This window comes from Muntiacus reevesi, chromosome 14, assembly GCF_963930625.1.
Source record: "Muntiacus reevesi chromosome 14, mMunRee1.1, whole genome shotgun sequence".
Classification (NCBI taxonomy): domain Eukaryota; kingdom Metazoa; phylum Chordata; class Mammalia; order Artiodactyla; family Cervidae; genus Muntiacus; species Muntiacus reevesi.
Genome location: NC_089262.1, coordinates 60,133,801 through 60,159,896, shown reverse-complemented (window position 1 = coordinate 60,159,896; position 26,096 = coordinate 60,133,801). Strand labels below are relative to the sequence as shown.

General features: G+C 42.2%; 1 long non-coding RNA gene across 1 annotated transcript in view; it reads right to left on the bottom strand.

The window, feature by feature from the left end:
• Positions 1-24,673, bottom strand: part of LOC136146577 (uncharacterized) — a 38,298-nt gene extending 13,625 nt beyond the window's left edge. Inside the window, exon 1 of the long non-coding RNA XR_010659021.1 lies at positions 24,254-24,673. This is a non-coding gene — a long non-coding RNA (uncharacterized lncRNA). The remainder of the gene's footprint in view (positions 1-24,253) is intronic.
• Between the last annotated feature and the right edge of the window lie 1,423 nt (positions 24,674-26,096).

The window sequence follows — 26,096 nt, the reverse complement described above, 5'->3', positions numbered from 1 at the left end:
TTAAAAAATGGTTGTTTTTATGGAAGATGTAATGGGGGTGTTAACCACTAAACTCTGAAGATTTTTAAAGTCTGTAGCTTAGAATTTTCTCTAAAATGCCAATTAGCGCCTGATATTTTAAAAACCTATAATGTCATTATCATTTCATATCTTTTTTTCCATACCAAAAGTTAAAATCAATAATATAGTTTAGTAGAATAAACTGGTCGCATATGAATATGCTATCTGTATTTACATGTCTCATGCAATATCATTATTTATATTTCCAGTAGGTGGCATTGAATGCATTTCTATCCATTAGGTGATTTTCTGGGTGATAAATAAGAGTTTCCAAATCTGATAGTTGCAAAGAGAATAAACAGAATGAAAGGTAGGCCAAACTCTGGCTATTATAAAAGCCTTAAGGGTTCTTTCTCTTTAATATTCAAATGTTCTCTGTGACAGTGCTTGTCAAGTTTATACACCTAGTAAGAGCTTCAGAAGTTTACCTCCTCACTCCTTGTAGTGGATACTACTGACAAAACCCAGGATGGCAAGAGCAACTGTTTACATTTTTTGTTGCCTAGAAATTTTTACAATATGTATAGGCTGGTTTTAAAATAGCAATAAAGATATGGAATGGGATTGTAACATGACTGAAACTTTTTTAGGTATGCCTTCAGACCGGAGTGCTCACTTAAGAGAAGGAGTACAAAGGACAGATATTCATGGAAACATTTTCTGATGAAAGTAAACTTCAGAGGTTTATGGTCTGTTGTGTCAATTTTCCTGTTCAGACAGTGAAGCTTTTTCTGAGCTATATAATAGGAGCTGGTGCACTCAATCACGATCGACTGGCATTGCTATCGTGTCAATGATGGGAATCATGAAACTGTTAGTGGTGAGCTTATGCTCTGGGGTTGAAACTATGATTGGATATGAAATTGTTGCACTGACATTAGACCTTCCCAGACTCACTGCCTGCTGAGTTTTCTTTTCTGTGAAACAGTACAGACCGCTATACGGTACGTTTGCCCTGTGTTTTATTGTTTATTCATAAACTCAGTGAAATTGTTCTCTGCTCAGGTTTGTTCATGTTACTTTATGAACCTGGGAAGTGCCTTAAACTTGTAGATGTTCCTGTTATTTCCCTTCTTCACATTCCCTGAGAACAGTCAGATGTATTCCTATCCCAGAATCAATTTATGAAAAGTATCTTAAATAGTTTCTTGGTGCTCAGTGATTTTATGTTCACCGTCTCTCCTTCAAAAGGTTAAATATTTGAAACAAGAAATTTCCCCCTAACAGCTATTCAAACCTCCTCAATACACATGTATTGAGCCCACGCTCTGTGCTGGCCTGGCCAGGCCCCAAGGACGCAGTGGAGACTAGCGTGGACCCAGGGCCTTGCCCTTCCCTTACAGATCTGCCCCTGCAGATCTTACACAGTGACTCTGCATACCAGGCAAGATTGGCTTTGCTGAAACTCATCTCCCCTCATTCCATACAAGCTCAAAACGTCATGTACTCAGGTGAATGGATAAAGAAGATGTGGTATGTATAGACAATGGGACACTACTCAGAAAAAAATAATGAAATAATGCTATGTACAGCAACATGGATGCAACTAGAGATTATCACAATGAAGTAATTTGGAAGAGAACAAAATACCGTATTGTATCACTTACATGTGGAATCTGAAATATGACCCAAATGAACCTATCTACTAGAGAACAGACTTGTGCTTGCTAAGGGGGAGGGAGTCGGGGGAGGGAAGGATTGGGAGGTTGGGGTTAGCAGATGCAAACTATTATATGCAGGATGGATAAACAACAGGTCCTACTGTATAGCACAGAAAATTACATTCAATATCTTATGACAGGGGATTCCCAGGTGGTGCGAGTGGTAAAGAGCCTGCCTGCCAATGCAGAAGGATATAAGAGATGCTTGGAGAAGAATATAAAAGAGAATGTATATATGTATAACTGAATCACCTTGATGTATAGCAGAAATTAACACAACATTGTAAATCAACTATGCCTCAATGAAAAAGTGAGGTATGTTCAAGGCTTGTTGTTGCTTTTGAGTTGCTATGTGTTGTGTCCAACTCTTTGCGACCCTACAGACTGCAGCACGCCAGGCTTCCCTGTCCTTCGCTATCTCCTGGAGTTTGCTCAGACTCATATCCATTGAGTTAGTGATGCTATCCAACCATCTCATCCTCTCATCCCACCAGGGAAGCCCCTCGAGTCTTGAATATGTGTATTACAGAGTTTCCCACGTGCCACTTGTTCTGCTGTGTCAAAGCATCGGTGCTCCTACTGACACAACAGAAACTCCTGCATCCTGAGAGGAAGCAGAGGGCCCAGAGAGAGTGATGGCAGAAACTTCCATTCCAAGGGCAACTGGTTCTCAATTCCCATGATCAATCAACTAGAGAGGTTTAGAAAACTTTGAGGCCTCCCCCACTCCAAAGCCCAGAGAGTCTGATTTTTCCTTCTAGGATGCCTTATGGGGACATATCGCTTTCCGGGTGATTCTAATGTACAGGCAAAGCTGAGAACCACTGCTCTAAGGGAGATTAGCTCCTGACTGGTGGAACCAGTATATTTCAAACCACATCCTAACATTTGCTTCTCACATTGCCATCTTTGTCTATAAAGAACCTAGCTTATACTTTCTGGCCTGTTGGTACCTGCTCTTATTTTTTGGTAAAGATTAACATGTTCCTTTTCAAACCTATGTGACAAAATAAAGAATTTTGAAACCCTAATCTTACCTTTGTGAGTAATTCACCTTGTCATTCAGCAAGCTATTAGTTATGACTCAACATCACTTGTTAGCCTGCATTTCTGAAAGACAGAGGCCACATCTGATGCCTCGTAACTGTGTACTTATCTTGCTTACCTTTTGGATAAAAAGGAGTCCTGAACACCCAGGACAGACGTTGGCACCCAGAAATACCAAAGAGTTTATCCTGTTATTTTTGTGTACTAGGATGTCCTTGGAGACATAGGCACTGACTTAAGCCTTGGCCTCCTGAACCCATGCCAACTCACACGGTTCATCTACAGGGCCAGGTAACCCCTCCGCCCTGATGCACACCTGTATGAAAACTCTCTCCTCCTCCTTGCTGTCATGGTGTTTGCCTTTCGTCCAGGGAAGCTGTCGATAAGAAGTAAGTCAATTGCATGCATCTCTGTCTCAGTGAGTCCCTTTCTCAGAGGCCCCCTCATCTGTGTCAGGAACAGGGTGTCAGTATTTTTTTAAAAGATTTTTTGATGCAGACCATTTTTAAAGTCTTTGTTGAATTTGTTACATTATTGCTTCTGTTTTATGTTTTGGTTTTTGTCCACAAAATGTGGGATTAGCTCCCTGACCTGGGATTAAACCTACATCCCCCACATTGGTAGGTGGAGTCTTAACCACTGGGCCACCGGGAAAGTCCCCAGAGCATCAGTATTTAAAGAAGAGCCCATGTACCCAACCGAGCCAGAGTTTGGCTTGACCACACTCTTTAGAAAACAAGCCACTGTGTGCTGTTGCATAGTTTTTCTTTCAGAGATAACGCTGCCCTGCCTACGCTGATGATATGTTATAGGGCCCTCTCCAAGAGAGTACGGTGGCCTTGGTCAGCTTTCACGTAGCCTCCTTCTTGGGGACAGTTCAGATAGATCAACCACTATTGTCTTACAGTTTAGCACAAATGTCAAGCTTTGTGCTGGCTGCCGGGGTCGTGGTTACAGTGCCTCACGGCTCTCAATGTTACACAGATCAACCACAGAGCACTATGATATAGTAGATAACAAAAGCCATTGTCTAGCAGGAAATGAACTGGGGGAAGAAAAGTCTTTCTATGGCCTTAGGAAGCAAATGTCAGATCTCTAGTACTTATGCATTTTAAAACATTGATCTTTATTACTTTTTTGAATATAAAAGTAATGTATACTTCTACCTGTTATTAGGATGCTTTTAGCTGTAAAATAAGACAACACTATTGATATTATGTATAAAACTGGTAACTAATGAGACTCTGGGCTTCCCAGGTAACTCAGTGGGTAAAGAATCCACCTGCAATGCAGGAGACTTGAGTTTGCTCTCTGGGTCGGGAAGATCCTCTGGGGAAGGAAAGGGCTACCCACTCCAGTATTCTTCCCTGGAGAATCCCACGGACAGAGGAGCCTGCCTGCTGCAGTCCATGGGGTCACAAGAGTCGGACACAGCTGAGGCGACTGAGCACACCACAGGGAGAATATAGGCTGGAGCACAGAGAGCATCTATTCTCACAGTGAGAATAAACTCTCAGTGCCCTGTGGCGACCTCAGTGGGAAGGCAGTCCGGAAGGGAGAGGACACGTGCGCGTGTGGGGGCTGCCGTCTATGGGACTGCACAGAGTCGGACACGACTGAAGCGACTTGGCAGCATGGCTGGTTCGCTTTGCTCATAGTAGAAATGAACACAGCGTCGTAAAGCAACTATACTCCAGTACAAGTTAACTGAAGTAGAGAAAGCTCCACCTCCGAGGGCTTAAACAAACAGGTGAATGTGTTTGCTCCCACTGGAGGGAGTCCAGAGTCAGGCCCCCTGCAAGGCTGGTTTAGAGCAGCTCAGCAGTGGGTCAAGTCAGACCCAGATTTCTTCAGACTGCGCTCTGCTGGCTACAGTTCAGCTTTATCCTGTCTGGTTGCCCTAGGTCTCATAGTGTGACTTCCAATAACAGGGACTATATGCCTCCTGGTTTCTGTCCAGTCCACTGGGAGAAAGAGGTGTCCCATACCCCTTCCAGCAGAGTGAGGAGGAACTCCTCCAGAAGCTTCCAGGAAACCTCTCCTCTAGACTCATTCACTGCAGTCAGGTCACAGGCTTATTTCTGAACTGGGCAGGGAGACTGAGATTACCCTCGTACCCACCAGTCAGACCCATGCAACGGAGAGCCAGCATCTTGTGGAGCACCTGGGCTGAATGGGGAGAAACACTGGTATTCCACACAGGAGAGAGAGGAATAAATACGATACACGTGAAATTCACTTTGGCGAGGTCTGGCCAGTAGATAAGTGAAAGAATAATACAGAACTAAAAAGCTAACAGAGAAGATAAAGTGGAATGATAATTTAAAAAATACACTTTATTGATTCAAAGAGGGCAGGAAATGAAAAATATGGGAACAAAGAATCAGTTCAGTTCAGTTCAGTTTAGTCACTCAGTTGTGTCCAACTCTTTGCGACCCCATGAATCGCAGCACGCCAGGTCTCCCTGTCCATTACCAACTCCTGGAGTTTACTCAAACTCATGCCCATCAAGTCGGTGATGCCATCCAGCCATCTCATCCTCTGTCGTCCCCTTCTCCTCCTGCCCCCAATCCTTCCTAGCATCAGGGTCTTTTCCAATGAGTCAGCTCTTCACATGAGGGGGCCAAAGTATTGGAGTTTCAGCTTCAGCATCAGTCCTTCCAATGAACACCCAGGACTGATCTCCTTTAGGATGGACTGGTTGGATCTCCTTGCAGTCCAAGGGACTCTCAAGAGTCTTCTCCAACACCACAGTGCAAAAGCATCAATTCTTTGGTGCTCAGCTTTCTTTATAGTCCAACTCTCACATCCATACATGACCACTGGAAAAATCACAGCCTTGACCAGACAGACATTTGTTGGCAAAGTATGTCTCTGCTTTTTAATATGCTATCTAGGTTGGTCATAACTTTCCTTCCAAGGAGTAAGCGTTTTTTAATTTCATGGCTGCAGTCACCATCTGCAGTGATTTTGGAGCCCCCAAAAATAAAGTCTGACACTGTTTCCACTGTCTCCCCATCTATTTCCCATGAGGTAATGGGACCAGATGCCATGATCTTAGTTTTCTGAATGTTGAGCTTGAAGCCAACTTTTTCATTCTCCTCTTTCACTTTCATCAAGAGGCTTTTTAGTTCCTCTTCACTTTCTGCCATAAGGGTGGTGTCATCTGAATATCTGAGGTTATTGATATTTCTCCCGGCAAACTTGATTCCAGCTTGTGCTTCTTCCAGTCCAGCGTTTCTCATGATGTACTCTGCATATAAGTTAAATAAACAGGGTGACAATATACAGCCTTGACATACTCCTTTTCCTGTTTGGAACCAGTCTGTTGTTCCATGTCGAGTTCTAAGAATAGATGGGACAAATAGAAAACAAATGGCAAAATGGTAGACTTAAATTCAATCTTAAATGTACAATTCTAAACATTGTGGTTGAGAGATTGGACTAAAGAAACCAACAAGAATCACTTATGACTATTTTAAAAAAAGACATTTTGATTAATATCAGCATATGGAAATGGATGGTCAAAACTCAAAGAACAATGTAGAAGAATTAAATTACCCATCTCAAGACTTACTATAACCAGCTCTTCAACAAATGCTAAAGGATCTTCTCTAGACAGGAAATGCAGAAAGGTTGAATAAACGTGAACCCAAAACAACAAAGTAAATGGCAACGGGTCCACACCTATCAATAATTACCTTAAATGTAAATGGGTTGAATGCCCCAACCAAAAGACAAAGATTGGCTGAATGGATACAAAAACAAGACCCCTATATATGCTGTCTAAAAGAGACCCATCTCAAAACTAGAGATACATACAGACTAAAAGTGAAGGGCTGGAAAAAAAATATTTCACGCAAACGGAGACCAAAAGAAAGCAGGAGTCGCAATACTCATATCAGATAAAATAGACTTTCAAATAAAGGATGTGAAAAGAGACAAAGAAGGACACTACATAATGATCAAAGGATCAATCCAAGAAGAAGATATAACTATTATAAATATATATGCACCCAACATAGGAGCACCGCAATATGTGCGGCAAACGCTAACAAGTATGAAAGAGGAAATTAATAGTAACACAATAATAGTGGGAGACTTTAATACCCCACTCACAACTATGGATAGATCAACTAAACAGAAAATCAATAAGGAAACACAAACCTTAAATGATACAATGGACCAGCTAGACCTAGTTGATATCTATAGGACATTTCACCCCAAAACAATCAACTTCACCTTTTTCTCAAGCGCACACGGAACCTTCTCCAGAATAGATCACATCCTGGGCCATAAATCTGGTCTTGGAAAATTCAAAAAAATTGAAATCATTCCAGTCATCTTTTCTGACCACAGTGCAGTAAGATTAGATCTCAATTACAGGAAAAAAATTGTTAAAAATTCAAACATATGGAGACTAAATAACACGCTTCTGAATAACCAACAAATCATAGAAGAAATCAAAAAAGAAATCAAAATATGTATAGAAACGAATGAAAATGAAAGCACAACAACCCAAAACCTATGGGACACTGTAAAAGCAGTGCTAAGGGGAAGGTTCATAGCATTACAGGCTTACATCAAGAAACAAGAAAAAAGCCAAATAAATAACCTAACTCTACACCTAAAGCAATTAGAGAAGGAAGAAATGAAGAACCCCAGGGTTAGCAGAAGGAAAGAAATCTTAAAAATTAGGGCAGAAATAAATGCAAAAGAAACTAAAGAGACCATAGCAAAAATCAACAAAGCTAAAAGCTGGTTTTGTGAAAAAATAAACAAAATTGACAAACCATTAGCAAGACTCATTAAGAAACAAAGAGAGAAGAACCAAATTAACAAAATAAGAAATGAAAAGGGTGAGATCACAACAGACAACACTGAAATCCAAAGGATCATAAGAGACTACTACCAGCAGCTCTATGCCAATAAAATGGACAACTTGGATGAAATGGACAAATTCTTAGAAAAGTATAACTTTCCAAAACTGAACCAGGAAGAAATAGAAGATCTTAACAGAACCATCACAAGCAAGGAAATCGAAACTGTAATCAAAAATCTTCCAGCAAACAAAAGCCCAGGACCAGATGGCTTCACAGCTGAATTCTACCAAAAATTTAGAGAAGAGCTAACACCTATCTTACTCAAACTCTTCCAGAAAATTGCAGATGAAGGTAAACTTCCAAACTCATTCTATGAGGCCACCATCACCCTAATTCCAAAACCAGACAAAGATGCCACAAAAAAAGAAAACTACAGGCCAATATCACTGATGAACATAGATGCAAAAATCCTTAACAAAATTCTAGCAAAAAGAATCCAACAACATATTAAAAAAATCATACACCATGACCAAGTGGGCTTTATCCCAGGAATGCAAGGATTCTTTAATATCCGCAAATCAATCAACGTAATACACCACATTAACAAATTGGAAGATAAAAACCATACGATTATCTCAATAGATGCAGAGAAAGCCTTTGACAAAATTGAACACTCATTTATGATTAAAACTCTCCAGAAAGCAGGAATAGAAGGAACATACCTCAACATAATAAAAGCTATATATGACAAACCCACAGCAAGCATCACCCTCAATGGTGAAAAATTGAAAGCATTTCCTCTGAAATCAGGAACAAGACAAGGATGCCCACTCTCACCACTACTATTCAACATAGTGTTGGAAGTTTTGGCCACAGCAATCAGAGCAGAAAAAGACGTAAAAGGAATCCAGATAGGAAAAGAAGAAGTGAAACTCTCGCTGTTTGCAGATGACATGATCCTCTACATAGAAAACCCTAAAGACTCTTCCAGAAAATTACTAGAGCTAATCAATGAATATAGTAAAGTTGCAGGATATAAAATTAACACACAGAAATCCCTTGCATTCCTATATACTAACAATGAAAAAACAGAAAGAGAAATTAAGGAAACAATACCATTCACCATTGCAACAAAAAGAATAAAATACTTAGGAGTATATCTACCTAAAGAAACAAAAGACCTATACACAGAAAACTATAAAACATTGATGAAAGAAATCAAAGAAGACACAAACAGATGGAAAAACATACCGTGTTCATGGATTGGAAGCATCAATATTGTCAAAATGGCTATTCTACCCAAAGCAATCTATAGATTCAATGCAATCCCTATCAAGCTACCAATGGTATTTTTCACAGAACTAGAACAAATAATTTCACAATTTGTATGGAAATACAAAAAACCTCGAATAGCCAAAGTAATCTTGAGAAAGAAGAATGGAACTGGAGGAATCAACCTGCCTGACTTCAGACTCTACTACAAAGCCACAGTCATCAAGACAGTATGGTACTGGCACAAAGACAGAAATATAGATCAATGGAACAGAACAGAAAGCCCAGAGATAAATCCACGAACCTATGGACACCTTATCTTTGACAAAGGAGGCAAGGATATACAATGGAAAAAAGATAATCTCTTTAACAAGTGGTGCTGGGAAAACTGGTCAACCACTTGTAAAAGAATGAAACTAGAACACTTTCTAACACCATACACAAAAATAAACTCAAAATGGATTAAAGATCTAAATGTAAGACCAGAAACTATAAAACTCCTAGAGGAGAACATAGGCAAAACACTCTCTGACATAAATCACAGCAAGATCTTCTATGACCTACCTCCCAGAATATTGGAAATAAAAGCAAAAATAAACAAATGGGACCTAATGAAACTTAAAAGCTTTTGCACAACAAAGGAAACTATAAGTAAGGTGAAAAGACAGCCCTCAGATTGGGAGAAAATAATAGCAAATGAGGAAACAGACAAAGGATTAATCTCAAAAATATACAAGCAACTCCTGAAGCTCAATTCCAGAAAAATAAATGACCCAATCAAAAAATGGGCCAAAGAACTAAACAGACATTTCTCCAAAGAAGACATACAGATGGCTAACAAACACATGAAAAGATGCTCAACATCGCTCATTATCAGAGAAATGCAAATCAAAACCACAATGAGGTACCATTACACGCCAGTCAGGATGGCTGCTATCCAAAAGTCTACAAGCAATAAATGCTGGAGAGGGTGTGGAGAAAAGGGAACCCTCTTACACTGTTGGTGGGAATGCAAACTAGTACAGCCACTATGGAAAACAGTGTGGAGATTTCTTAAAAAACTGGAAATAGAACTACCATATGACCCATCAATACCACTTCTGGGCATACACACTGAGGAATCCAGATCTGAAAGAGACACGTGCACCCCAATGTTCATCGCAGCACTGTTTATAATAGCCAGGACATGGAAGCAACCTAGATGCCCATCAGCAGATGAACGGATAAGGAAGCTGTGGTACATATACACCATGGAATATTACTCAGCCATTAAAAAGAATTCATTTGAATCAGTTCTAATGAGATGGATGAAACTGGAGCCCATTATACAGAGTGAGGTGAGCCAGAAAGATAAAGAACATTACAGTATACTAACACATATATACGGAATTTAGAAAGATGGTAACGATGGCCCTTTATGCAGGGCAGAAGAAGAGACGTAGAAGTACAGAACAGACTTTTGAACTCTGTGGGAGAAGGGGAGGGTGGGATGTTTCGAAAGAACAGCATGTATATTATCTGTGGTGAAACAGACCACCAGCCCAGGTGGGAGGCATGAGTCAAGTGCTCGGGCCTGTTGGGCTGGGAAGACCCAGAGGAATTGGGTGGAGAGGGAGGTGGGATGGGAGACCGGGATGGGGAATTCGTGTAACTCTATGGCTGATTCACATCAATGTATGACAAAACCCACTGAAAAAAAAAAAAAAAAAAAGACGTACTATAAAGCAACAGTGATTAAGACAGGTGTTGACAAAGCAAATAAACCCATGGAACAGAATAGAGACTCTAGAGACAGATGTGTACAGACGTGTCAATTCATTTACACAACAACACCGCTGAGACTCAGTGGAGCAAATATTTTTATTTTCAATAAACAGCCCTGGGTCATTAAATATCACTGTGAGAAAAACTTAAATTTCAGTTCTCACATCTTACTAAAAAGTTATCTAGAGATGGATTATAGATCTAGACCTATAACAAATCTTTGGAGGAACACATAGGAGAATATCTTCATGATCTTTGAGTAGGTGAAGACTGTTCATCATCCCTGCAGGGTTTATAAAATGGTAGCTCGTTTCCACTTTAATTGCAAGCAAGATTGGACAACTTTTCACAAGCTAAGCCATTGGTATTTAAGTGTTCACTTGTCCCACTTTTCCGTTAGGTTATTGTCCTTTTTCTGATGTAAAAAGTTCTTTATATACTAAGGAAATGTATATACCAAGGAATATTTCTTAATGTTTTTTAAAAAAATTATTTTTGGTTGTGCCGGCTCTTCTTTGCTTTGTGCAGGCTTTGCGCAGAGGGCGGAGGCTGCCCTTCATTGCGGCGCCGAGGCCTCTCGTTGTGGGGCCCAGGCTCTAGAGCTCGTGGCTTCAATAGCTGGGGCTCACAGGCTCTAGAGCGTGGACTAGTAGCTGTGGGCATGGGCTTAGCTGCTCCAAAGCATGGGGGATCTTCCTGGACCAGGAATTGAAATCGTGTCTCCTGCACTGACAGGCAGACTCTTATCCACTGTGCCACTGGGAAGTCCCTACTTTTTAATTTTTAAGAACTTTAATTTTTAGGAAAGTTTTAGGCTGACAGCAAAATTAAGTGAAGATACACAGATTTCCCATATATCATTGTTCCCTCACATGCACCCTTATCAATATCCCCGCCAGAGTGGAACCCTTGTTACAAATGATGATTAAAACATGAGGCATATTTTAATCCCTCAAAGTCCGTGGTTTACATTAGGGTTCACCTTTGGTGTTATACATTCTATGGGTTTGGACAAGTATGTAATGGTGTGTATCCATGTCATTCAAACAAATGATATTTGTTAAAAACAATTTGTCTTAGAACTTTTTCTTTCTTTCCTCTCCTTTTCTACATAAAGGTAAATATATAGATAACTGGCTGATTCATCTTAAAACAGATTTATTCTGACAATCAGTTTGTCATTATCTTTGGTTTTATGCTAACTTTTACAGACCAGGCATATTTTATTTCCTGTGTAAGTTCACCCATTTCCTGGTGCTCCTAAAGTCAGTTCAGTCACTCAGTCATGTGCAGCTCTTTGTGACCCCATGGACTGCACCACGCCAGTCTTCCCTGTTCATTGCCAACTCCTGGAGCTTGCTCAAACACATGTCCATTGAGTCGGTGATGCCGTCCAACCATCTCATCCTCTGTCATCCCCTTCTCCTCCTGCCTTCAACCTTTCCCAGCATCAGGGTCTTTTCCAAGAAGCCAGTTCTTCACATCAGGTGGTCAAAGTATTGGAGTTTCAGCATCAGTCCTTCTAATGAACATTCAGGACTGATTTCCTTTAGGATTGACTAGTTGGATCTCCTTGCTGTCCATGGGACTTTCAAGAGTCTTCTCCAACACCATAGTTCAAAAGCACCAATTCTTCAGCACTCAGCTTTCTTTATAGTCCAACTCTCACATCCATACATGACCACTGATGCATCCAGGTTGGTCAAAGCTTTTCTTCTAAGGAGCAAGCATCTTTTAATTTCATGGCTGCAGTCACCATCTGCAGTAATTTTGGAGGCCAAAAAATATAGTCTCTCACTGTTTCCATTGTTTACCATCTATTTGCCATGAAGTGATGGGACCAGATGCCATGATCTTAGTTTTCTGAATGTTGAGTTTTAAGCCAGCTTTTTCATTCTCCTCTTTCACTTTCATTAAAAGGCTCTTCAGTTCCTCTTCACTTTCTGCCATCAGGGTGGTATCACCTGCATATCTTAGGTTATTGATATTTCTCCCAGCAATCTTGATTCCAGCTTGTGCTTCATCCAGCCTGGCATTTCACATGATGTACTCTGCATATAAGTTAAATAAGCAGGGTGACAACATACAGCCTTGATGTACTCCTTCCTGATTTGGAACCAGTCTGTTGTTCCATGTCTGGTTCTAACTGTTGCTTCTTGACCTGCACATAGATTTCTCAGGAAGCAGGTAAAGTGGCCTGGTATTCCCATCTCTTGAAGAATTTTCCAGTTTGTGATCTACACAGTCACTCAGTCACTCTCACAGTCAAAGGCCCTGGCGTAATCAATATAGCAGAAGTAGGTGTGCTCCTAAAACAATGTCTCAATCACTTCCCTTTAAAGGAGCCAGAAAGCCAGCTACTCCTTTACCCAGCCTACCTTGCAGTTAAAATGCAACTATGTGATGAAAGTTTAACCAATCAGACACTCCCACTCCAGACTTTTTATTGGTTTATTGGCACAAAGCTCTGAGAACAGTGGAGTCCATAGCAGCGGCAGCAGTGAGCACAGCAATGTCCAGTTTCTGGGAGAAGCAGATGCTGTGCAAAGTGTCACAGTCACATCCTCACTGGCAAGACATCGCTCTGGGCCTGCAGATGCCTGGTCTCCCTTATTCCAGCCTTCCGCCAGCCTGCCTTTCAAGCTTCCTGGTATTTCTGTGAAATGACAGCTTTTCAGTCCATTCCTTTTCTGTTTAACCACAGTTGATTTTTGATGCTAAACTTTTTAACAGGTGTAAGGAAACAAGAAGAAAATCCCTCTCCCAGACTCTGTGTCCCGCTTTGCCATCTGAACGCTAAAAACTTTTCACAGAAACAGCTCCTTATGCACCAACAACATACAAACAGTTTGTACAGCTCAATTAAAAAATAAACAAACAAAAACACACCTCAATCTAGAAAACAGGTAGAAGACCTAAATAGACATTTCTCCAAAGAAGACATACAGTCAGCCAATAGGCACATGAAAGGCACAACTGCTAATTATTAGAAAGTGAAATGGAGAAGGCAATGGCACCCACTCTAGTACTCTTGCCTGGAGAATCCCATGGATGGAGGAGCCTGGTAGGCTGCAGTCCATGGGGTCGCTAAGGGTCGGACATGACTGAGTGACTTCACTTTCATTTTTCACTTTCATGCATTGGAAAAGGAAACGGCACCCCACTCCAGTACTCTTGCCTGGAGAATCCCTGGGACAGGGGAGCCTGGTGGGCTGCCGTCTACGGGGTCGCACAGAGTTGGATACGATTGAAGTGACTTAGCAGTTAGTAGAAAGTGAAAAGTGAAAATCACTCTGTGTTGACTCTTTGCCAGCCCCATGGACAAATTCTTCAGGCCAGAATACTGGAGTGGGTAGCCTTTCCCTTCTCCAGGGGATCTTCCCAACCCAGGGATCAAACTCAGGTCTCCCACATTGCAGGCGGATTCTTCACCAGCTGAGCCACCAGGGAAGCCCAAGAATACTGGAGTGGGTAGCCTATCCCTTCTCCAGTGGATCTTCCTGACCAGGATTCAAACCAGGATTTCCCACATTGCAGGCATATTCTTTACCAGCTGAGCTACCAGAGAAGCTCAATTATTAGAAAAAAGCAAACCAAAACCATGATAACCCTAATCTCATAACAATCAGAAGAGCCATCATTAAAAAGTTTACAAATAACTAATGCTGGAGAGGGTATGGGGAAAAGAGAACCCTCGTATACTGTTGATGGGAATGTAAATTGGTGCAGCCTCCTATGGAGAACAGTATGGAGGTTCCTTAAAAAAGTAAAAAATAGAGCTACCGTATGATCCCGCAATCCAACTCCTGGGCATATTATCCAGATAAGATGAGAACGCTAACTCAAAAAGATACATGCACCCCATGTTCACACAGCACTATTTACAGGGACTAAGACATGGAAGCAACCTAAATGTCCATCAACAGATGAATGGACCAAGAGGACGTGATTGATATATACACAATATAATATTACTCAGTCATGAAAAAGAATGGAATAATGCCATTTGAGGCAACATGGATGGGCCTAGAGATTATCATATTAAGTGAAGGAAGTCAAAAAGTGACAAATATCATATGATATCACTTATATGCAGAATCTAAAAAGTAATGCAAATTAATCTATATACAAAACTAAAATAGACTCACAGACATAGAAAACAAACTTCTGGTTACCAGAGAGGGTAGCAGGGTAGGGATAAATTAGAAGTTTGGGATTAACAGATATACACTTCTATATATAAAATAAACAACAAGGACCCACTATATAGCATGGGGAACTATATTCAACATCCTGTAGTAACTTACAATGGAAAAGAATCTGAAGAATATAGATAGATGTATAACTGAATCACTCTGCTGTATGCCTGAAACTAAAACAACATTGTAAATCAACTACACTTCAATTAAAAAAAATCAAACCCAGCTCCTTTAGTCCGGGTTGCATTTGCTCACCCTCCCCCACCCCTCCCCTCTCTCTAAGGCTCAGGTACGAGTTCAGATTCCAGAGGACCAGCCCAGGAGCCAGGAACAGGCGCATTCAGCTTGCTCTCTCTCCATCCCTCGCTGTCTGAACCTCCTCCACCAACCTTCCCACAGAAGAGCCTCCACCCCGAACAACATGGCTCCTATGATGCATCCATCTGCCCAGACAAGTCTAACTGCCTGGAGAGGACACAATTTGTGCTTGGCTTAGAACTCCTACATATTGAGAAACAGGATACTTTCTGCAGAAAGATCCTTCTAGATTATCTTTAGTAGGACTAAACGATTCTTGTTGAACCTGACACCTGCTTCCTAAAAGCTTGGGCCCTGCCAGTTTCCTCCTTTCCTCCTTCCCTCCCCTCTCCCTCTCACCAGCATTCACAGAGCAGCCTTTAATGAGGCAAGATGGCAGAGCCTCAGCTCGGCCATCCCTCAGAGAATCCTCGCTTCACTCCAGTATGTTCTGCAACCCCAAGTAAATTACTGTGTATCAGAACAGTCAAGCCTGTTCCTTCTCTTACAGGTGGCGGAAGTCTCTCCTTTCTCCACTGCAAAGGAAATGCCTTCAGATCTGTGTCGTAAAAAAGGTGACATTTCTAATTTTTGGAAAAATAAATAAAATGACTCTACAAAACAAGAACATTTGGGTCACATCCCGGAGCCACCCAATGATACTTTCTCTGTGTTTTAGCCAATGGCTTCGAGGCACTTAAAGTATCAGCAGGGATTCTCCAAACTCTGGCTCCTGGACAACTTTGCCTGGAGGGCAGCGGCAGGTAAATCCTGAGTAACCAAGCTGGTGGGCGTTAAATCAGCCGCCTGGGTCATACTTAGTTCCTTGGGGTTCCCAGGGAGTTAAGATTCCTCACAAGAATGGCTCAGGTGCATCCACTGCCAGTCACTTCCAATAATCAAAACTCCCCATAAATGTCAATATGCTTATAACTGCTGTATGAACATGACACACACACATATATATACACACATTATATAATAGTTTCATTATAAACACATTTTAATAAAGTTAACTATATGCATTAGCACATATCGTCTCCAATTAAGTTTTTGCCCTAAAATTGGTAAATAGGCTAACCTAGTTACCAAACAATAGAACCAGCCATGATTTTCATTGCCGCTAAAAACGACTTTCCATGATCATGACCGAAGGAGATTTTTTGCAGCCCACGGGTCCCAGAGGTCAGATTTTCTTCATCACCCAGTGCCGGGGTCACACACACTTACAATCCTTCTGTCAGACAGATAGTCAGGACCTGGGGAGGATTAATCCAATTTGGGGCCATCAAGAGGAGATGAAGAGAGGAATCCCCAAGTGAGGAAGCCCCGGAAACGTTCACCTGCTTTGAGGGGCCCCGAGTCTGCTCCCCACTGGGTCCCTGAGTCACAAGCTTCCCACAACCTCAAGGGCTCATTTTGGAGACTATGAGGGCTCTGAAGTTTGGCTGCCTGAAGAAAGGGGTTTATGCTCAGGGAGTCCCCATGTGCCTGCCACATAAGCGTACACCCAAGAGAAAGTTGAGGCTGCTCTTGGGTGGGCTTCCCAGCAACCTGTGCTCTGCCCACTGGCAATAGAATGCCATCACTGCCAGTGGGTCAATGGCCATCCCTTAAGATAACAGCTTGTCATCATTTTTAAACCTGAAAGTTGGCCAAATTCTTAACCACACAAAGGCTTAGATCCAACCCTTGGATTTTGTTCCAAAATTATTTTTTAAAAAATTTAAATTGGGAAGTCTTGATTCTACCACTTCAGACACTTGCCAAAACACTCTCCAAGAATTGTTTCAGTCAGTTTCATTAAACATTTGCAGAAAGCTTTTAAGAGATACCAAAATGCATCTGCACATCACCTCACTGGCTTCACGTAGGAGTCCCTCAGAGCTGGGAGGATGGGTGAATGTATCCATGAGTCAAGGAAACTGACACCCAGAGAAGTGCAAGGCTCACACTGCTAGTAAACAGTAAAGGAACCAGACCTCCCGTAGGAGCCGGCGTGTGTGCATGTTCACAGTACAAATGTACTGAGGGCTGTCTCTTGGCACACCAAGGGACAAAAAGCACCCGCTACCTATCTCATGAGGTCTGCTATTAACTGTCTTATTTGAAAGAGAAGGAGTTGACTGTGAATAACTTTCTATCTATATTTTCTGAAAGGAAAGAGAGAGAGAGAGAAAATGAAGATGATCAGGACTAAATCATATACTGATGTAAGAGCCTTTTCTCTCGACAGGTGAAAGGTACCCACTCCAGTGTTCTTGCCTGGAGAATCCCAGGGACGGGGGAGCCTGGTGGGCTGCCGTCCATGGGGTTGCAGAGAGTCAGACACGACTGAAGTGACTTAGCAGCAGCAGCAGCAGGCAACAAACATAGCTTCTGTGAGGCTGTACTGGCAGCTGTCACCTCCATTGTGCAATAGTGACATTTCATCAACATTGTGCATCTACTGGGATTTAATAAATCAAGCCATATTTTTAAAAACCAGAGACATTATTTAAGGATCTAATATGAAAATTTTATGTATAAATAATGTCATTAATATGTTTTATGCAAATATATCCTGTTTCAACAATTCCAAAGTACACTCTTTTTTTTTCTCATTTTTACCTCTAAAATTAGCATCCATCTGGGAAAACGGGATGCAGTCAATATGTCATACAACAACTGTCCCCCAGGTGGCAGTCATGATGTAAAGAAAGAAAGTGAAGTCACTCAGTTGCGTCCGACTTTGCTACCCCATGGACTGCATCCTGCCAGGCTCCTCCGTCCATGGGATTGTCCAGGCAGGAGTACTGGATTGGGTTGCCATTTCCTTATCCATGATGTCATGATGTAGTTATAAGAAATTTTCCGTTGACTGCATTCCAGCAGGATGGAGAAACCATCAATCTTAAAAGCACCTTAGGTTAGATTTGATGAAATGGGTAACGGCTTCTTTGAAGCAAGATACAACTACAACAAGTGTTCATTTAAAATAAGACCCCTTGTTGTTTAGTCGCTAAATTGTGTCTGACTGTTCTTCAACCCCATGGACTGTAGCCCGCCAGGCTCCTCTGTCCATGGGATTTTCCAGGCAAGAATACTAGAGTGGGTTGCCATTTCATTCTCCAGCGGATCTTCCCAACCCAGGGATATCTCCTGCATTGGCAGGTGGATTCTTTACCACTGTGCCACCAGGGAAGCCCTAAATAATACTAAGAACTATATTCTCACACTAGCTTTAGAATTCACCAATAAACTTAACCTGTGAAACCCTAGGCACTCTGCCTTCTACCCCAGTAAAGGCAGAACCCTGGGTTTCACTGCCCCACACCCAACCCTGCTGTGTGACCCCAGGTGTGCTCTCTATCCTCCAGGACTTTTGAATAATAAAACTGGTTTTTTCAAAGTTCCCTAACACAATCAGTTGTTGCTGAGGTACAATTTGCAACTGTAATAAGAACCCAAGGGCAGGTCCATTCCACAACCAACAACATTGGTTGGGGAAACGACTATGGGGGGTCTCTCAAGAAGTAGGAGCTGCCAGGGTGAGCACCCCCAAACATTTTTCACTGAGAACATCACTATCCATAGGCTGAGACCAGACGCAAAGCAACTGTGTTCTCCTAAATAGCTCACTCCATTATTTCGTGACCTTTTATAGTTGGCAGCTTACACAGAACATTTCAAGTACACATTTTACACTAGGCAGATAATTATTTCCTTCTTCTCCACTCCAGCCTCCTATGAATCTGTCCTCACTATACATTTCATAAGCATACCAATCAGTATGATTAAAATGTCCCTAAAAAGGCAGCCAACCTTCAAAGAAGCCAATAAGACATGACCCATTTCATCAAAAGAAAGAAAGAAAAAAGTTGGTTCATAAACAGTTGAAATGTCAACATGGTTTGAAAGAAACAAATCAGTAATACAGATATAAAGATGCTATGCTTGTGATTAGCTTGATTAACAAAATAACAAAATAATAAAGCCAATTAGAAAAATAGTAATAAAACATTCTGGTGATGAAAGCTTATCTCTGATGAGTTGGAAAAGCAAAGAAAAATAATCCAAAGCTATTCCCTAGTTTAGAAAGATTTTGTTTATCCTTCTTTGTTAGACTTGGAGTCAACCATTCTGATGGTTTGGATTAGCTGTTAATATTTCCAGCCATTTGAGTATTCACATCAACAGTGCATTTCTGGAAACAGACTACATCACCACGGATGGCAGGCTGTGGAACGACGCTTCTCCACACCTAAGTCACAAGTCTTCCTCTCTGTTCACCACCTTGATCAGTGGCCTTTAGTGGAAACTGGGCAAAGGCAAGACAGTGGCCCCGGGATATCAACACGGCCAGGTCCGCGTGGTGGCCATGGGCCCGTCTCCATCCCCAGGGTTTCCATGAGCGAGGCTGCCCACCAAGAATCCAGGCTTGCAGCCAGTTAACCCTCCCTGTTGTGCATCTTAATCACTTGTTTTTTTTAGCATTATGGAAGGTGAGGCAGTGAAACAGTAACAGAGGAAGAGGGGCAGTTAGTGTGGATAAGAGGCTCATACAATTCTCGAGATTTGAGAGACATGAGTCCTTTTATCAGGAAACCTATTTTAGACTTGAATAGAATTCATGGGTTCACTTATTCATTCACTTTACAAATCCATTCTCTCTTCAAATGAGTATATATATAAGATTCATACCATAGTGGAAATAATTGGAGTTTTAGAATTATTCTGACCTGGATTCAGCTCCTGATTTGAACATTTTTTCTGAGCCTGTTCCATCACCTGTAAATTTAGAATAATCACATCATCTTTGAGGGTTTTTCTAAAGATTTCCAAAAATGTGTGCAACATTACTGGCACGTAGTAAACAATCAATTGGAGCTATAGTTAGTACTATTTTATTATTATCACCGCTACTTCTGCCAAGCAGTACAAGCCCCCAGTTCAGTCTTTCGTATTCACCTGAGGATGAGTCTTCCTCTCAGCCAGCTGCTTCAGCCCGACAGAAATTCAGATCCCACTGGTTTTTGTTTACCTATCTCAGCCTGGCCACTCTCAGCCTCTAACAGACTTCTTTCCTGACAAACCTTAATCAGCCCCTCCTGTAACAGCACAAGCTCACTGCCTGATGCATGTAGAAGCCACGGCACCGGCTTTTGAGCTGCTGCTGCTGCTGCTAAGTCGCTTCAGTCGTGTCTGACTCTGTCCGACCCCATAGACGGCAGCCCACAAGGGTCCCCCAGCCCTGGGATTCTCCAGGCAAGAACACTGGAGTGGGTTGCCATTTCCTTCTCCAATGCATGAAAGTGAAGAGTGAAAGAGAAGTCACTCAGTCGTGTCCGACTCCCATCGACCCCGTGGACTGCAGCCTACCAGGCTCCTCCGTCCATGGGATTTTCCAGGCAAGAGTACTGGAGTGAGTTGCCATTGCCTTCTCTATGGTTTTTGAGAAAAGGTTTTATTTCAAGGCCAGCTGACAAGGAGGCAAGAAACCCAGCTCAAATCTGTGTCTCTGAGTCAGGGTTCAGGCAAAATGTAAGGATTAGGGGAATTTCAAATTTGGGAAGCTGATTGGTTAGTCTGATATCAGTCCTTATATGCTACCGGTGCTTCTGGAAGTCAGATTTTCTCTATTGGAGGACTTCTCATTTTGTAAAGGGCTCTGGTAAAAGCATTTCTATTCTTTGAGTTCCGTAGTCTGAAGATTCTTGGTTCAGGGTTCATCCTGGAGACCTGGGTTCTCGTCTAGCATGTATGTAGTGCTGTCTCTAAAATAATTGAAGGTTTGATGAATCAATCAACCTATTTCAGGAGCAAAGTCAGTTTAAATTGGTCAGTATTTTACCCGCTGATTTATTCTCAACCCTCTTCTTGACTTGACCTTTGCCTGCTGGGCCCAGTCTTGGCACAGTTCTTCCTAAGCCAGTTTAGTGAGAATCTCCCACTCTTGATAGGTAATCACCTTGGCCTTCTTTAGCAAGAATCCAGTTTATCAAGGGTCCCTCTACCCTTGATCAAATTCCTCCTAGTAACTTTTCATCCACTGACCCCCTTATTCTGCTTGTTGGCCATAAATCCCCAGTTTCCATTGCTGTATCTGGAGTTTAGTTTCTCTCTGCTCTTTAAATATTCTCAAAATAAGCATTCCCTATTGTTCTAATTGGCTCAGTAGTTTAAAAGTCCACCTGCCAGCGCAGGAGACACAAGAGACATGGCTTCAGTCCCTGGATCGGGAGATCCCCTAGAATAGCAAATGGCAACCCACTCCAGTATTCTTGCCCGGAGAATCCCATGGACAGAGTAGCCTGGTGGGCTGCAGTCCATGGGGTCACAAAGAGTCAGATATGACTGAGCACACACACGCACAGTTCTAACAAGTGTCAGAATAACTTTTCTTTTACACCCTTCATCTCTGCGTGTCTGTTTCTGACTAGATGGTGTCACTGCCCATTAAGACAGAAAATGGCACTCAGCCTCCTGTCGGGTCAGGATGACTCCCTGGGGAAAACTCAGTCGGTTCCTCTGAAGCAGGACCACCTCTCATCCATGGGCCATACTGGACATTCATCTTCTGAAACAGAACCACAGAGCTGGCTGCGCTCAGATCCATGAAAGAAGTGAGATGGCTCCACTCCAGGCCCAGACCTCTCCAGCATGTTGATCCCCAGACAACCACACTGCTGCCCCCATAACCGCCTCGGTCTCTCCCTGAAGGCCTGCCCTTGTCCTCTCTTGACTAGTTCCTCTGCTTGAAAGCCACGCATCCTGCTTCCCCAGTCCCTTGGAGCCTTGCTGAGTGACTCACTGAAGGACTACTGGGAGTGAACTGCTGATGCTGACTCCGGGTCCCTCCTCTCAGAGCCACGCTCGCAGTGCATCTGGGCCTTTTTGACGACCAGCCGAGGCCCCAGTGCTCAGCAAGCCCCGTGTTTTCCTGATGATAGCAATGAGTTGAGGCCCTTGTTAAATGCAAGTTAATAGGCATCGTCCCCTGGATATTCCAAACCTGGGTTGGGGCCCAGGGATGTAGGTTTTTAAGAAACACTCCAAGGGATTCTTGTCTTCAGGGAATATTGGGAGACCCTGAAATCCTATCAAAACCCTGACTATTTTTACAGAAGTGGAAGCTGAGGCCTGCACAGGGGCAATGGCTCCCTTGGCAAATCCAAGTCCAGGGTCAGGCTGCTGATTCCTAGTGCAGTCATGGTGCCCCGTAGTTTTGGCTCAGAGAAGCAGGCGTCTCAGGCTGGGAGTGTGTGCAGCCCATTGGCCAGTGGGGGAGTAGTCCACTGCACTCAAGATAACCCCTCTCCTACTGCCCTGCGGCTTGCCTGCGGTCGAGTTTCCCTCTCAATGAAAACAGGAAGCGAGCAGGCAGTGCAGACAATGACTGCTGCACCCCGCCCTCTTTCTGTGGATCTGTTCCCTGTGCTGAGGGTCAGGAGAGCCAGCTACAGTCTCTAGCGACCTTGAACCAGAGCCATTTTATCCATCTAGGCCCCAGTTTTTCCATGTATAAAATGGGGTAATTGAACTAGATTAAGATTTCAAAATTTTTCCCAAGAAGAAGAGTCCCCCTGTTAGGTACAGGAGCTCCATATAGAATTACAGTAAGACTTGGGGCTGATGTCAGGGAAGAAGAAAGACGAAGAAATGGAATCTGTGGACACTGCTCAGAGGTGAGCCATCCTGGAGTGGGAAGGGAATAAGAGGGTTTTCTCAGGTGTAAATTCCTCAAAGCAGGTGATGAATGGAACCCTTCACATTCTTGGGAAATTATTACAGACCCAAGCTATTATTTTAATTTTTAATATAATGTTTTTTCTACACGTACAACCCTAATAATGTATAAACTCCATGTTTATAGGTTAATATATACATTGCAGAGCAAAATTTAAATCAAATATCATAAAGCTAATGAAATTCAAATTCATATTAATTTAATGTGATAGGTAAGCAGACAACATTGTCTTACAGAAACTAAATTGCCAATTTGCAGCTAATAATAGAAAAATGTTAGCTCAGATCTGGCCATATATTTGGGCTTCCCAGGTGGCACTAGCGGTAAAAGAACCTGCCTGCTAATGCAGGAGATGTAAGAGACATGGGTTCAATCCCTGGGTCGGGAAGATCCCTGGAGAAGGAAATGGCAACCTACTCCGGTATTCTTGCCTGGAAAAGCCCATGGACAGAGAAGCCTGGCAGGCCCCTGTCCATAGGGTCGCAGAGTCAGACACGGCTGAAGGGAATGAGCATGCACACGCGGTCATATATTTAGTCTTTTCCTATAATGTAAGTTTGAAAATATAACTCCCAAGAACATCTGTTTCCACATAAAACAGCAGTTTTAATACACGCCAGCCTTTGTTTGTAATTCAGGAGCAGGAAAACTACCATTTAACCAACATTCTGTAAGTGAGCAATGCAGATGCCACTTGATAACTCTGAAAAGTTTTCCCTTTGATTTGAAGATATTCATCTGCATTTAATGGACAACAAATCCAATTATTGCTGTACTCCAGAACAGAGCCATTCTTCAAGGCACACTGACTACTAAAATTATTGTTAATTGAATCGTTGAAAATTGATATTTTCAAAGATGGAGAGCACAGTGCACATCTACTGGAAATGTAAACATGAACATTATGAGGCAAATTCCTTTTTAGTCTGACACGCCTGTATTTTGTGTGTCCTGAGATGATTCAGTTCTCCCACATTTCCGTGTTCAGCCTGTGGCAAGAAATCTCAGTGACAGAGTATACCAAGAAGTCAATTGGATTTCACTTGATATAAACTCAAAGAGAAACACATCAAAACAGAAACACAAGCATTCTGATGGTACATATCACTACTCAAGTGTAGTCATCCAGAGGAGTCGGAATCTGTTTATAACAGCTGTGACAGATTATCATCACTATTAAAACAAAAATTTAAATTCCTCATAGAGAATCTACAGGTCTTTGAGAAATTGACCGTCCCTGAGAAAGGAGAATTTAGCAGGAAAAGTTAAACTCTGTTTGATTTTAGGAGGCTGAAGTGCAAGTCCGACTCTGTCACTAACTGGCTCTGGAAGGCTGGGCAAGTGTTCACATCTTTAGGCGTCTGTTTCCTCATCTATGAAACAGTCCTACAACCCCCTTACCTCACAGGATCACTCTGATGGTGAATGAGACAGCTTAGGTGAAGGTGCTTAAACTATCCACTTCCTGCTTACAAATGGAAAACAATCACCATGGCAGGGCCAAGTGGCTAGAGGTTGACTTCCGAACTCTTTGAAATGTCCTGGCCAGTTATCCTTGAGCAACCCGGGACAGATGTATCTCTTGGCGCTTCCAGTCCTCCTGTCCAGGCCTCTCCTGAGGAAGTAAGGGTGATGCAGCTGATTAAGCTTCCTGAAAGCAGCGAAGAGGGCCCATTCCTTGCTCTCTGCTGCCCTCTCCAGTACGGAAGTCGGCATTGCATCAGATGGGTTCACTGCCAGTCGGAAGTCCTGTGCAGGCCCAGGCCTTGTGTCCTCTGGGCGCCTCAGTCAGCCCCAGCCATTCCTCAGATCCACAGCTACAGCCTGGCCTCCATCCACTGCAGGCTTCAGGCCCCCAAGCCTTGAGCAAGCTCCTCTGTTCATGTTTCAGTCTGCACACTTCCTTCTCCCACTTTCTTGGTTGTTAGGGCTTAGTTAAGATGACTCTAGGGCCCAGAGATCCCATAAAGTTTCCTCATGTCTGCTGACCTGCAATGAAATGATTTCCAATTACATGTTAGCCACTGAGGTAATAGAGACATGCTTTGTTCTAATTCTATTTTAATGTTTGAGGTCTATTTGAATACCTAATTCTATTTTAATGACTAGCATTTGCATTAGCCTGTTAAACACCCTTGAGGCTGCGGTACTAAATAAACAAGGACTTCTTAAAAGTAGATTTTTTGTTTGCCATTCACAGCCTCATTATTCTTTTGAATAGAAAAGTAATTTCTAAATGAACCACATGGGACTTACAAGAGGCTCCAGTAGGTTCAGGGAAGAAAATATTAGGACTTTTATTTTTATATAGTATATTTAATTTTAGTCTTCTAAAATTTCAGTCTTGGACAATATTTTACAACATACATAATATACTAGCAGACCAGTATGGGCATAAAATTTACACATAAATTTGTTTGAGAATTTTTTTTAATTGAAGTATAGTTGATTTACAATGTTGTATTAATGTCTGCTGTAAAGTGATTCAGTTATGTGTATATATATATATATATATATATACACACACATATTCTTTTTTAATATATTCTTTTCCATTACAGTTTATCACAGGATATTGAATATAGTCCCCGTGCTATACAGTAGGACCTTGTTGTGTATATACATAAATGTTTATATATTTAACAGGACTGCTAGTTTCATTTATTTGTTTTGTTCCTGAAGGGATATATTATACAATGATAAAAGACTAGAGAGCTCTCTTCTAGAAGAGTATCCCCCTTTTCTGGGTTTCAGAGTAACAAAGTGAAAGTGAAAGTCGCTCAGTCTGTCCGACTCTTTGCGACCTCATGGACTGTACAGTCCATGGAATTCTCCAGGCAAGAATACTGGATGAAGTGGGTAGCCTTTCCCTTCTCCGGGAGATCTTCCCAACCCAGGGATCAAACCCAGGTCTCCCACATTGCCGGTGGATTCTTTACCAGCTGAGCCACAGGGGAAGCCAGAGTAACAAAGGGAGCTTTCAGTAAAGTGTATTATGCTCTAACCCCATCCCAGACAGTAATCCACCATCTTCAGGAGTGAAGTTTGTGATATATGAATTTTTCAAAAAGCAACCTCTGGTGATTCTGACACAAACCCCTCTGCTAAAAGTCACATAGTTTAGACTGCCAGCTCACTGAGAGCAAACGGCATCAGCCTTGTTCATCATTTACCTGAGTAGCCTAACACACTGCCTGACACACACATTCTGTAAATATTTGCTGAAGGAGTGAATGATGAACAA